Source organism: Crotalus tigris, unplaced genomic scaffold, assembly GCF_016545835.1.
Source record: "Crotalus tigris isolate CLP2741 ecotype Arizona unplaced genomic scaffold, ASM1654583v1 scf7180000024465.619267, whole genome shotgun sequence".
Classification (NCBI taxonomy): domain Eukaryota; kingdom Metazoa; phylum Chordata; class Lepidosauria; order Squamata; family Viperidae; genus Crotalus; species Crotalus tigris.
The window spans coordinates 508,448-524,162 of record NW_024100636.1 but is presented as its reverse complement, the minus strand read 5'-3'; positions in this window follow the sequence as shown (position 1 = coordinate 524,162).

Sequence of the window (15,715 nt, the reverse complement as noted above, 5' to 3'; positions counted from 1 at the left end):
CGGCAGAGCGTGGCACACTGTGCGGTATATCAGGAGAGGAGGAGGAATGGTCAAAGGGCAGCAGAGCACACTCCATATTACAGATAACATCAGAGAGAGATGGCTCTGCAGAGAATCTTTCCCAGAATATGGTGGAGAATTAAGCACCGGAGCTTGGACAAAATTATAATATCTACCCACACTTTTCAGAGTTCATTTATATCCATCCAATTACTAAAGAGATAGATTATGTTTGTTTATTATTATTTTTAATTTATCCAATTTGATGTAGCAGTAAAGGTACTAATCCGAGAGTGGGGGAGATCCAGATTCAAGTGACCATAGATAATATATGACTGATTGATTTTCGGGTCAGTGACTCCTTTCTCAAAGCACTGCTCTTAGGGGGATAAAATGAAGGAAGAACCTCGTAAGCTGCCTTTTCTTGAAGGAAAAGCGTGATACAAATCTAAAAATTAAAAATAGTAAGTCAAGTATATATATTTCCAGTGTGAAACTTTATATAAATAAAAATAGGTTACTTTGTGATTTGAATAGGAGATTACTGTAAAGCAGGCGTGTCCAACCTTTTATTTTTGTTTTATTTATTGTGGGGCTAGCTATCCAGGGCCTCATGCAGCCTACGCCTGCTGTAGAGGCTAAAGTGGAACTTGGAGAGCACATGTGACCCCTGGGTCATAAATCCCCCCTCCTGTTTGTTTGTTTGTTTATATTCTGCCTTTGTTATTTTTACAAAAAAACTCAAGGGAGAAAACGTATCTTTTTTTTTAATTGAAATTTTTATAAACTTTTTACAATGAAATCCCTCCCCACCTCCCTCCCTCTACCCCCCCTTTACCCTTCCCCCCCTTCCCAGAGCTGAATACAGAGCTAAAAACAGCAAAAGAAAAAACATAAAAATTAAATAAACATCAATCAACTATACATAAATCCTAAAAAAATTAAAAAAAACCCTTTAACTCCATTACATTAAAATCCATAACAACTTTACGCTATAAGTTATTCAAAAGCTAAATAATACTTTCTAATCCCATATTTATTCTGAACAAAATTTACCCATCTTTTCCATACAGAATTATATCTCTCTTGTGAATGGTCTTTCAGATAAGCCGAAATTTTAGCCATTTCTGATAAATAAACTTTAAAAAACCATTCCTCTAAGGTAGGCAAGGAATCTTTTTTCCAATATTGCCCAATCAATAACCTTGCCGCCGTATAGGGAGAAAACATATCTAATACTCCTTCTTTTTCCTACTTTTCCCATAGCAACAACAACCCTGTGAGGTGGGTTGGGCAGAAAGACAGTGGCTGGCCCGAGGTCACCCAGCCAGCTTTCATAGCTAAAGCAGGACTTGAAATCACAATCTCCAGCTTTCTAGCCTGGTGTCTTAACTACTAGATCAAACTGGCTCTTTATCTAATTAAGAGTTATTATGAACTCAAAAGCTTAGATATTGTTCTGTGGACTTGACTTAACCTAATAAAGGGAACACCCCTGATACAATTTTGGAGATTTCTCCTTGATCGAGGTGGGCTCTCTGTTTGCTGAGATACTTATTGTTTCAAGTGAGGCTTAAATGTGACCACTCACTTCAGTTAATTTGGTCAGCCAACAATGTCTGCCTAAGTCCATTATTACCAAGTTGCCTTGTTTGATCACAAAACTCCAGAAATGGACAATACAAAGAATTTAGGCTAGATCCTTAATCTCCCTAATAACATGAATAAATCTATAGCTGAAAGATTTACAATAGATGATGAAATCTACAGTGTATTGACAGACACATTAATTAAAAACAATTGTACTTCATAAAAAAAAACCCACCAGCAAAGTACTTGAGGATGAAATTAACACAAGGAGTAAAGGACAGGTATTTAAATAACCTTTCAACTTTTTCCCCTTAGTTTAATCCCTGCCACAGAAGAACAAGGGGCAATTAATATTACTGCAGGACTTACGATTAACTACTTAATTCCTGTCCATATATAACTTCTTGGCACAAAGATTGCCTAAATCAGAGATTCTCAAAGTTTGAGATAATTTGGATCATGAAATAAGATTAATTATTGTGACAAACCCCCATAGCCCATAAATAAAACTTAAGTTTTCATTGGGCTAAAAGTAAATATGCTGTATCCTATTAATAATTTAATGTTTGTCTGCATAGCATAGCAAATAAAATATTGACAGAACCTCACAACTCTAAAAAATGAAGCAAAAAAATGAAAATTTATTTTTTTTAAAAAAATGATGGAAAAGATGAGTTTGTTTGGGGTTTTTTTTAGCAATTATTCTCATTTCTTGTTCCATGTTTATAGTATCTAAGATCAGCATTTAATTTTTATAGCAGCAACTGAAGAAAAACATGTCAACTTTTCCACAGAGACCAGGTGCAAGTTCTAACAGCAGTTCAGTTTTGTTTATGCAAGCCACAAGGCTTTCACGTGCAGGGCTGGAGCCCTGATCAGAACAAACACTCCATGCTTTGGTTGAAAAGTCACCTGTTCTAAAGAAATTATTCAGCGGCTTTATTTACCAAAAGAATAAATGGTAGCATATGAACAGGAGAATTAAAGCACCAAGACTCTAGGCAGAACAACTGCAGGGACTGGCTTGTGACTACATACATCTTTGGGATCTTGGATGAAAGCCAAATTTGTTGAATCCCCAAATTTATACAAGATCGGGTTGGGCTCACAGGTTGGAGCCAGCCTGCAAGTCCTTACTTTTGCTTTACCAAGACTTGGCTGATGTAAAGGGCTGTGGGAAGTCAGCCCCGCAGAGAAGGAAATATTAAAGGGCAGAAAAATATATTTCCTCAAAGGATCTTAAAGAGGCATGTTCAGTTTTCTTAATAGTCCCAATCTCCCTCCCCCAAGCAGAAACCAGCTCTGTAGAAATGCAGATGTAAACCATTCAGGAAGGTGGAAGCTAGAAGATTAAGAAGACAAAGACACCTAAAATCTACATACCCCACCCAAATTCTAAGACATAATAGGATTAACCCACAGATGCCAAAGGGCACACTCAGACTCAGGTCAAAGTTCATGCCACAGGAACAACTCCAAACAAAAGGCTCCAGAGGGTATAAAAACCCACTCCCTACATGTGCTCTCTTTTTTTTCTTCCAGAGCCATCTTTCTGTCTGGCTCTCCTCTTCAATAAACTGCAACCTTCTTTCTAAAGCAGTCGCCATGTTGTTTATTCCCAGCTTGGACTGAACCATGATGAAGACTTTTCCTTCAACAGGGCATTGAGAATTTTATTGGAATCTGCTGCCTTGCTCAGAAGATTGTATGTGTGTGTAGAATGTGCATACTGTATGTGTGTTGCCAACTCTAGCCTTACCATAATTGCCACCTTTCCTTACCCCATTCAGAAAGCTTTGAAGTAACAAGACCTTCAGGCTAAAAAAGATTCCCTATTGCCTTTCTTAAGCCTCAAGATCTGACCCAAACAGCCCAGAAAGAAAGAGAGAGAGAGAGAGAGAGAGAGAGAGAGAGAGAGGGAGAGAGAGAGAGAGAGGGAGATGCAGTTTCTATCAGCAGAGATCAGCTACTTAGCTATAAACAGGGTGTCCAAGCAGAAGAACCTTCAGTGTAATCCAATAGTACTCTTATTCCCTACTAGAGCTCCACAGGTTTCATTCTGAACTAATATCCCAGAGTTAAGCCCCAGCCACCTTAGGTCCGTCTTCAGTACAGGTAGTCCTCAATTTACGACCACAATTGAGCCCAACATTTCCTTTGCTAAGCAAAACAGTTGTTAAGTGAGTTTTGCCCCATTTTATGATCTTTTTATCACAGTTGTTAAGCGAATTTGGCTTCCACTCTGACTTTGCTTGTCAGAAGCTGACTGGGAAGATTGCAAATAATGATTACATAATCCCGGGACATTGCATCTGTCCTAAGTACATTGCCAGCTGCCAAACACTCGAGTTTTGATCACGTAACCATGGGGATGCTGCAATGGTCACAAGTGTGAAAACTGGTCATAAGTCACTTTGTTCAGTGCCTTTTATAACGTTGAACAATCACTAAACAAAGAGTTGTAAATCAAGGACTACCTGTACATTCAAATCCAAGGGGCTGCTTGTTATTCTGGAGCCTGGCCGTGGTCTCCTTTGATGGAATAATAAACCATCATAGCTGAAGCAGCCTGTATTTTGCTTTGTTTCACTTCAATCCAATAAAACTCCTGGCTCTGCTAAAAACAGCATCAAGACACCAGATGGCAGTAGCAACATCATAATGAAAGCTGCTCCATTGCAAGTTTTCTTCTTTCACAGCATCTAGAGATGCAAACCCCAAAGGAAGGATGTGCTGGGAGTTGGAAGCAGCTTACTTTTATTTTATTTTTTTGAGATATTGTGCGATTCAAGTATAATTTAAGTTGCCAGAGGTATGGCGGCTTTAACCTCTTGCGACCAAAACAACACCAGCATCTCTCAACTAACCAGGTGGATGAGCGAGTTTATTATCATACACATTTCATCTTTTGAGTTCAAGTCAGTGTACAAGGAGGGACTGTCTCCTCATTTTATTTTCATAACAGCAAGCTAGTCAAGCTGGTTGGGTTAAAATAGGGAAAGAATGGCTCAACGTTATCCAGTGAACTTCACAGTTGAATGGGGACTTTCCAATTCCAGACCGGCACCTTTTTGAAGTAGGGTCTCTCGCTAGAAATGTATGAACATAATTGTTTAACAATGAGAACTTTTCTATATCAAAACACCACCTAGGATTGGTCATACAGCATCACAGTCTGGTTTGGAAGCATCACTGCTTCAGACAGAAAGGCGGTGCAGAGAGTGGTGAGGATGGCTGAAAAGATCATTGGCTGTTCCCTCCCTCCCATCCAGGACATAGCACAGAAGCGTTGCTTGAGCAGGGTCTGTAAGATTATCTGGGACACTACACATCCTCTTCACGACCTGTTTTCCTTGTTACCTTCTGGGAGGAAGCTTTGTGGTATCCACAGCAGAACATCCGGATTCAGCCATAGTTTCATTCCATACAGCATTAACCTTGTGAACTCTCAAGCTTCCTCCTTCCGTTACATATTCAAGATGGACAGTATTTAATTTATTTGCTATGTATATGTAGGGGTGTGGGTCTATACATATGTTGTACATAGTATGTTTCAGGTGTGTGTCATGTATGTGTTTCAATTTGAGTGCGGGCAACTAAATTTCATTTTTGATGTGTGCCATTGTGCCCACAGTAAAAAAAAATTCAATAAAGGTTATCTTATCTTATTTTATCTCTTGTCATAGAGCACATCTATGGTTTGTTTCCTTTAATGTATTGTGATGATTCTTTCCTTTTTTGTGACTAGGGTGGGGAAAAAAATATTGATTTTGTGTCCATTGTGCGTGCATGTGTTTTAATGAAATGCAGGTCTTATTCAAAAACCACACTTGTTGTTGATAAGTGCCGCATCTGTTGATGAACTTGACTTTTAAAGCTGCCACTTCAGTTACCTCTTGCACAATGTCATTCACTGTAACCCTATTAGCTCCAACTTTTATAAAGTTACAGAGAACATGATGACTAAAACAAAAAAGATATTTGAATTTCAAACACTTTTACTTTTCCTCCCACAGCACCACATATAAAAAGAGATTAAAAAGCAAGATGCAACTGAGTCAAGCTTATGCTTGGGTGGACATATAGGCAGAGGTTAGGGGGACGGTCTTCCTAGTATTCAGTGTATCCATGCTGTTTGTTCTTCCTCTCCTTCCTTTGACCAACGGATGCATCTCGTGTAGTTTTAACAAGATAGCCCAAGATAAACATCTCATCGGCCATGTAAATTTCATTCTGTCACCCCATAAAAATTAATAGCACCACAAAGCCTTCTCCCCAAACCACTGCGTGGAGCTGAGTTTGCCCATTGCTCCTTAGTAAGTTTCTGTTTGCACAAGCACACATAGCATTATCATCCTTATTTACATAGATTACTGAGTAGCAGGCCGCCAATTTGTCCTAATTCATAATTAATCAACCCAATCTCCTTCTATGTTATTGACTCAGCCACCTGCTTCCTGACCTACGCAAATTGGGAGAATTTTGCATCAACTTGGAAATGTATTGGGAGATTTTAAAGAAAGAAAAAAGAAAACAGCTATCCATGCTATTACCCCAAAGGTTAGGAATTACTGATGTGCTCTGAAGCATGAGATGGTAAACTGGTTTTTAGTTTACCAAAGATTAGCAGATATAAACAAAAATTGGTCCCCCTTCTGCTTAAAGCACATTTTGATCTGGAATTGGTTACAATTGCTGCTACTGTTTCATATCAAGCTGTATCCTTGGATACTACCCAATCCCAAAATAAGAGTCAGTTTTGACTAGCTGCATCTTGATCTGATTTCTAAATAATCTCCACTTTGTTTTTATGTACTGAGAAAATTGGGAATTGAGCTTTTTTTTTTTTTTTTGAACTAGGCCTGTTTTAATTTTTTTTAATCAGTGTACAACTAGGAGCAGTGGTGGGATTCAAATATGTGAGCAACCGGTTCTCTGTGTGGATGCCACTTCCGGAAATCTTTTCTGGGCCTGGGCAACAAAAAAATTAGCTACCAGTTCTGCTGAATTGGTGCGAACCGGCTGAATCCCACCACTGGGCATAATACATGTTTTGTTTTTAATGTTTTTGTCTAATTTTGTTTTGCCTTTCTAATTTTTTTCTTTTCTTTTGTATTTTGTATTTTAATTCTCTGAATAAAATAAAAAGTTGAAAAAATGATAAATAAATTTGATATTTTGTGCAGAGGACAAAATGGTATGTGCCCTCACCTCTAGCAACTGACAGGCAGCTGAATTTTATTTTGACATTAGTAACAGTGTGGTGTATAGATAGTCCTCTACTTTTGACCATAATTGAGCCCAAATTTTCCATTGCTAAGACAGTTGTTCAGTGAGGTTTGCCCCATTTTACAAACTTTCTTTCCTCGGTTGTTAAGTGCATCACTGCAGTTGTTAAGTTAGTAACCTGGTTGTTAAGTGAATCTGGCTTCTCCATTGACTTTGCTTGTCAGAAGGTCACAAAAAGTGAACGTGTGACCCCGGGGCACTGCAACTGTCACAAATATGAGTCAGTTGCCAAGCTTCTGAATTTTGATCACGTGACCACAGGGATGCTGCAAGCGGTCATAAGTGTGAAAAATGGTCATTAAGTCACTTTTTTTGACGCCGTTGTAACTTCAGATGATCACTAAATGAATGGCTGTAAGATGAGAACAACTCGTAGTGATTATGGCATCTTGGCAGATCCAGATTCAAGTCGCCACGCAGTCATTCAGCCAAATGTCTGACCATGTCCAGTAATTATCCAGTAATGATCTGTCATCTCATTGTACCTCACAAGATGCTTGTTATGAGAATTAAATAAGTGGCATATACCAGGGGTTTCCCCCCCTCCCCCAGTCCATGGAACTGATCCCTGGTGCCAAAGGTTGAGGGCCACTAGCACATACGATGGGCACCATCTTGCATTTTAAGCAGAAAGTGGGTTATATAGGTGAAAGTAAACAAGAGCAATAAAATATATCTCTGTTCTGATGGTTTTGGCAGTGGGCAGGAAGACACGCGAGGCATACAGCTTGGTTCGTGTATATTATCTCAGCATTTGCTACCTGAAGTAATCCCTCTCTGAGGGAGATGGGCAGCTCAAAAATGTGAAAAAATAAATAAAGTAGCTGCTTCATTTTGTCTAATGGTGAGACCAAATTTACTTGGAGCAAATTCCAGTTCCTTTCTTGTTTAATACAGGGTACAGGGTACTTACTCTTAATTTGGACAGGGGCGGGCAACTATGGCCCCTTTAGGATCTATGGACTTCAACTGGCTCAGGAATTCTGGGAATTGAAATACACAGATTGTAAAGGGATTGTAGTTGCCCACCCCTGATCTTGGGCCTTCACTGTGCTGTGTCAGCCCCTTTTGTCCAAACGGAATTGTTAAGCCACCCAAAGTCTTTGATTGAGATGGGCGGCTATAGAAATCAAATGCATAAATAAATAATACCCAGTCCTATTAAGGCCAGGATTTTTTTTTTTTTTTTGCAACATTTGTATATTCTACCACATGACCGAATAGTTAGGTTCGGTGGCCTAACAGTGACAGGTGAGAAAAACCTCTCAACCCCTGTACTTTGAGCAAGAAGACTAGGAACTAAAACTATACTACTTGTGAACATCCTTCAAAACCCCAATTCCACTCTGCTAGCAAGACTCATCAGTGTCGGATCTCCATTAGAAAAATGATGGGAATGCAGAGACACAATGAGGTCACTGAAAAAGGAGAAAATTGTCATCTGGGAAAGGAACAGGTTTTAACTGATTAGATTGGGGTGGGGGGAAGAATTGCCAAGTACGGAAGTTAACCAAAAACTAGCAGGTTAAAGGATAATAGTGAAAGATAGTTGATGAGCTCCTTTGTGGGAACAGAGGCGGACAGGTTAGGGAAGAATGTTAAATATTTAACATGCTGATGAATTTTAATGAAAAAGTGGTGCCTCTTGTTGCCTTTGTATCCCCACAAGAGACAGGGATGCAGCCTGGCTCTGCATCAGCATCAGTGATTAGCAGGTGCTCCTCTTGTGATTGACTCAGATGTTTGTAGTCATCATCTGTTTACAGGTCACCTGGATTTGAGACCTCCAGGAGTATCCAGGCCTGGCCTCTTCATGCATTGAAAGCTCCCTCATTAGGGATGTGAAGTCAAAGGAGAGGGCAATAAAGCAGGCTATCTGAATTCTGTCCATAACTCGGGAAGGGAAGAATAGGCCAAAGATTAAGATGAGGCTCGAAAAGGCCGCTGGAATAGCATGAAATAGTGCAATTATATGTTGTATTGTCAAACATTTCACAATAACCCTGCATTCTGCTTTCTGTTAATGCAAAGAATCAAGGATGCATTTTGAATGCAATTTGAAAGATTAGGGCTAAGTGTAAGGGAATGCTGAGATCAGTCCTGTCCTTTTTGTTGTAAAGTTCTCTCCATTTACAAGCTTCTGGAAGACAGTACTATATATAAGAAACAGTATATTCAGGGATGATCAAACTCATATGTTTAAAGAAAAAAAAAATCACCACCCTGCAGTTGGTCATAAGCCATGCTCACAATTCAGCCTAAAAATATCAATGTTCCCTTTGATTAGTCAGAATTTTAAAAAGCTTTGTTAGTGAGTAAATCCCACAGAACAAAGTGAGATTTATTTCTCATAACAATAGGTTGTCCTAATCTAGCTCTTAACCGCGGCTCCAGTCAAGCTGTCCATTCGTAAACATTTGATGTGACAGTATGGTGTTTGATAATGAAAAAGACATCCACATGCAGTCTTGCTGCAGGATAGAAAAGATTGAAGCCCATCTTCACAAACAAGTCATCATTTAGAACTACTTAGAACTACTAAGTTCTTAACTACTTAGAACTTATTTAGAACAATTTAGGAGGACACATTTTAAAAAGCTAAAGATTTCCCCTGTCCAGTTATGTTCAAATCTAGAGGGTGGGTGCTCATCTGTTTCTTAGCTGAGGGAGCCAGCATTGTCTGAAGACACTTCTGTGGTCATGTGGTCATCATGACTATATGCAGAAAACACATGGAATGCTGTTACCTTCCCACGAAAGTGGTACCTATTTATCTACCTGCATTTGTATGCTTTTGAACTGCCAGGCTGGCAGGAGATCTTGAACTGGGATCTTGAACTGCCAACATTATGGTTGGCAAGTCTAGCATTTTAGGTGCTTGACTGCCACGTCCTCTGGAGATCAGAATATCAGTCCAATTGCTCTCATGAGAGATGGCAAACTTGTTGCCTTCCCATCATCCTTCATATTAGTCACGCTAGCTAGAGATACTATGAGTTGTAGTTCAATGATCTTTAGGCAGCCAGAAGAACACCACCCTGCCACATGAAGAAAGCACTGAATAGGTTTTAAAAAATCAAGTCTACCTTGAGTCAGAAACAGAAACTGGTGAATCCGTGGATAGCTCAATGTAGGTTTTTGGCAGCAGTATGGAAGCAAGCTGCCATATTTTTACCATTTTTTTTAAATTTTCCAGTCTATAGTCTTGGGATATCTTGGTGCTCTCCCTTTCAAATAATAACCATCTGCCCCTGCTTAGCTGTTTTCAACATAAGTCAAAATAAGGTGCTTGCTGCCTGCTGAGCTTAATCCAGAAGATACTTCAGTACAGGCATTTATATGGGGTAGTAGCACACCCAGACATTCTGGGACTCTTCAAATGAACTTAAATGTGCCTCTCTGGGATTTACTTCGACTGTAAAATCATGCAACTTTTTTTGTGAGTTTAGGCAACATTTCCTCACCTAGCCATTTAGTTAACTGTTTAACATAACTGACAAAATGAGGTCTATTGCGTCAAAAGACCACACCACAAAGTCGTCACTTTTAAAGTGAGCCAGAACTCTGCTCTTGTAGCCTAAATGAAAGTTGGTTTTCATCAAGAAAATATAATCAGAAATCCAAAGAAAACTTATCCCTAAGAAAAGGACTAGGGGATTATAAGAAACCAGAACAGCATTTATAGAGGTGCGGGGGTCTTCCTGTCTGTCTTCCCCACCTCTTCAACCCACCATTCCCGCAAACTATTGCTTAGTGTGGAGACTCCGCTTCTCTGCTCCAATTCCTACTTGTCTCTTTCTAGACAGGAAATCCCAGGGGGGACCCAAAGAAAGAACAGTCCGGCACAAAGCACAAATCCTGGGTTGGCTTCAAGCTGCGCTGTCCCACGGGGGATCCTGTGGAAGCAGCCAAGGGTGGAACCCAGCCAAGCGCAGACAGTCTATGAAAGCTCTTCAAATCAGGCTTTCGCTCAGAGAGAGGAGAGGAGGGGAACTGAGCGCTGCAATAACCAGCCCAAGATTCTTGGTTTGCAGTGCAAAGCTTTTCCAAAGGGTCACAGTGCTAATCTTTGGCATTGCTCAGGTTCATTTCTGCAGCCTCAGAGAGGCCAAGTCATAGATACTGCTGGGGCACTGTTGCCCCCCCCACTCACCCATCCCAACTGGTTATTTTGAAAACAGAAACACATATGAAACCACATCCCAATGCAGTGGATTTATTTTTTTTTTACATCCATTAAAGATTTCCTGCCCTACTAGTTTGATAAGATCAATTGTTGAAGGAGGGGGGGGGGTTCTCTGATCGATTCAGTAAAAGATCTGGCTTTAACCTGTCAAATTTGCCTTTTTCTGCTGGGGGCCGGATTAGGAGGGAGAGGATGACAAGACATCAACATTTGCGAAGGGCAGGCAGCCCCAACTTGGTGGGGCTCTGCCTTGCTCAGAATGAAGTCCACAACTTATCGCCGGCCTCACTTCGTGCTCAACTTCTGCCCATCTTCTTGTCATCTGAGTAAGGCGAGCCCAGGCACCCCTTGCCCTCTTAAAGCAATTAGATAAGGATGCCTGGCTTAGCGTGCTTCCATCTCAGCCCTCTCATTTCATTACAGACACTCCACTGGGGCAGATGGGAACCTTTCCTTGCGGCTCCCTGTTTGTGTGTTGTCATGGAATACGGTGCTGCATTTCCACAGCCAGGAGACAGATACCTGACAGGTACCCATGCAGGTGATCCGGCTGTCAGTCTGGTTTGGAATAGGGAGGACTTGGGAATAGAAGTTGCTTGAAAGGTTGCCTCTGTCTTTTACATTTAAAGAAGCTAAACTAAATTTCTTTATTTCATGCTGCGAGCTTCTCCAAGGTTACTTAATGGGATATATCTTCTAATGAGCATTTTTAGCAATAAAGCTTCAATTGTGTGCCTTATGCCTAAATATTATTACTAATAGCACACTGCCTGTGTATTATTCTTAAAACACAGCCAAAGGATTGTGAATACACCCAGATCCCTAAATATTAACATGCCTCATATAAACATGCAGTGAGAACAAGAGATTTGACTGGCCCTGACCCTGTTAGCCTTCAAGAAGGCTTTGAAGACTTGGATGTTCCCCCAGGTGTCGGGGCCACGAGGTTAGGTGGATTCATCCTGGCAGTTCAAGTATATGAGGTTATGCTCCAATTGTGTGATTTATTGGGGGGATTTTTCAGTTGGACATTATGATTGGTTTTATGGTTTGCATGCTGCGAGTTGGTCAGCCATACAAATCTTTAAATAAATAAAATAAAATTGGAGTTTAATGCCAATCAGACATTCATGAAAAGACAATATACAAAGACACGGGCATAAAAGCCCAACCAGTGTTTTTCCACATGTATCCATGCAGCATACTTAGAAGGCTGAATATTATATTTGTAAATAAGTGAAAAAATAGTTAAATATAGGCAGGTATGATCTACATACAATATATGTAAATGTCAAGTGGATATAGATACTGTATATAGCATCTAGGAACATGAATGGAAGGAGATACAGTAAGGTATATTCTGTATTTCCCTGCCCAAGAGCTTAAAATACTCCATGGACAGTATATATACCATTCTAAAGATGGACTGGATGCAAAAAAAGAGGTCTCTCCAGTTCTCACTCCCACTTACTAAAACCCCCTCTTTCACATCTGTTGCTCTAGGGGTTTCACTTGTCCCAGTTGATGGAATCAGACTTAACAGTGCTATATGCAAAGATTATTGATGCCCAGCACAACAAGGAGTTAACATCCCTTCCCAAAACTTCTTTCCCCTCTAGTAGATAGACTAAATGCTTAATCACGTGTGTTTGGATGAAAATTGTCACAGAAGCAAAGGGACTGGCATTTGTGTTCTGGCAGAAGACAGGTATCCCTCAGGCAAGAAAAAGGGGAAATTATAGGACTCTCAAGCAGACAGCTCTGAAGATGGCAGTGAGGCCAAGATGGCCCTCTCCAGCTGAACACACAAGCCTTACCATCCTTAAAGTGGAGAAAACAAACTGGTATAAAATGTGCTGTCTCCACAGCCAATTCCTATCTTACTTCTGTAGTTTCTGTTCTGATTCCTGCCACTGTCCTAATTGAGGATGAGCAGGGCACATCCAGGAAAACAGCCTGGTTTTGCTGCCTCTCTGTCCCCTTTCTTTACATTATCAACCCGAAGAAAGTCATTTTTTAAGTATAATTTTTCTTGAGCTTCATAAACAATACAAACAATGATAATCAAAAGAGAAATATACCTTTTTCATTCCAAAGTATGTTCTTAAAATAGTGATACACTTAAAAAAAAAAGACTAAAAAATACAAAAAGAAAAAAGAAGGGAAAAGGTGAGAAAAACCCTCACAATAACGCTATAGAACAGGGGTGTCAAACTGCCGGCCCACGGGCCAGTTTCATCATACTGAAGCCGCACCCACCCCATTGCCGGCAATGGCAAAACTGGCCCGATACGTCATGCGACATCATGTGACGTCGCGAGTTTGACACCCCTGCTATAGAATATCACAATTTTTCTGCAATAGAGAAAATAACTGTTTGAACCACTAAAGTAATAATTATATAAATCACTATAAACAATGAATTAAATCTAGACCACTGGAACCGTATCATCCAATCTTGCCCCTCTGCCAATAAAGAGCCAGTTCAAAGGCTGAGCATTGACAGGTTTCATTAAGCCAACCTTTAGACTCTGGTGCACGCACATCCTTCCAAGCATACATAATCACCTTTTCTGCCACAGTTCAAAAACAATATAGCCAGAGCATTTCAGAAACAGATGAAGTCCAAAGCAAAAAAAATGTTTGGAATATAATTCAACACTGCATTGATATCTTTAAGCTGTAACTTTTTCCCAAGGACCTGCCACACCAAAAGGAAGTACCAGTTTCAGAGCATACGTTTTAAAATTCCTTCAAATTTACTACAGCTGCAGCATATTTTAATTTAGTTCAATTGAATTCCTTCTGTAGAGATGCCACCAATTCCAACTAACTCTGGGTGTAAGTAAAACTAATAGAATGAAAACGGAATACCATACATATATAAGAAGAAACAACAAAAACCTATGATGAATCCAGCTACCCACAGCCACACCCAATCCATCAGGGGCCACAATTAATGTACTCTAACCCAGGGCCTGGGAGAAAAGCCAGACATTTTTAAGGCACTCTGGAATGACATCTAGAACAAGAACAATTACTAACCTTTTTTTAACATCTGTTGAGAAACCCAATACACTCAAAAAATATGTTTTTGTAAAGGTAATTTAGTTCCTTACTTTAAAAAACTGCTAAGATAATTGTTTTTTAAAAAAGTATTTTAAAATAAGCTATTCCAGAAGGTTGAGAAAAGGTCATACTACTTGAATGAAGTACTGGTCCTGCACAAGATCTAAGTACTTCTTCCAAATAATTTTCCAAGTATACTTAGCCTATTAAATTATCATTGTTTTATGTGGGATGTGTATAAATTCACATGAATTTAACATTTTTTTAAAAAAAACATTCCAACAACAAATTGAGCATCTTTCAAATCAAAAATAGATCAATTATCCAGTATCCAGTTGGTGGGTACTTCTCCATTTAACACCCTCTTGCCATGGGATAAGCTGATATCTTAAAATTCAAAAATCTAGCTTTATTTTGTTGATTTATTTATTGATTGATTGATTGATTGTATTACTTTTTTATTTATTTATCAAAGATCAAGCCTCAAACCTAATGGCAATAAGGATTGAGCACGTTTACTACATGTTACATAGTAAATGATGTTGTAAACCATCCAGAGTCATTCAGGTGAGATGGGCAGTGTAGAAATTTAATAAATAATAAATAAAAATTCTTGTAGATTTTCTTTGAAAAGCCTGTGAAAGGGAAGCAGATAACTTCAGTGCCAAGTATTATGTTCTGAAAGTGTCATGATCCAGGCTCAGGATTCAAATTTTGTATCTGAAGAAACTGAAAATGTGGAATACCAGCCTCAGGAGTCATTGAGTCCAGAGTCACATGAGGCTGATCAAAAACAGGCATCGACTGGACAGCTAGGGCAGTCAGATGAGGATGAGGTAAAGCAGGCATCTTCAAACTTGGCCTGTTTTATGACTTGTGGACTTCAACTCCCAGAATTCCTCAGCCAGCCACGCTGGCTGAGGAATTCTGGGAGTTGAAGTCCACAAGTCATAAAAGGGCCAAGTTTGAAGACCCCTGAGGTAAAGACCCTCCTAGCCCCTGCCTCTGGTGAGTAGAGAGGAGAGCAGAGACATTCTGTGAGGCTCCTTGCCAAGCAAGGGAATAAATCCTTTTGAGTTGTGACAGCTTGTTGCAGTCTGATTTAAAAGGCAAGCATGTTCGTTTTGCTGGAAACAATATTTGACGTCTAGCTCTTATGTGGCATTCCTGTGAATTCTGTTTGTGTAAAAAAAAAAAACCTTGAACCTTTGACCCCTAGACTGGCTGACAATCTTGACAAGACTTTTGGAATCTTGGACTGATTTGGAACTATTCTTCTGTGGACTCTTATTTAAAAGCCAATCTTCAGGCAAATGTCTGAGATTGTTTGGTTGACATGCTTTGATTGTTACAATCTCTTAACCTTGAGTAAACTGTGAATTGCCATAATAACTATATGTGAGTCATAGTGAAACCAGAAACAAGACAGATAATAGCAGGAACAGAAGTATTCCCATTGCAGCTGGCAAACTTGATCATTGTTTTAGTGGCCTTTTGGGCCTAGATCAGGGGTGTCAAACTCGCCACGTCATGTGACGTGCCGTGACATATTGCGACTTTTTTCCCATTGCCGGAGCTGGG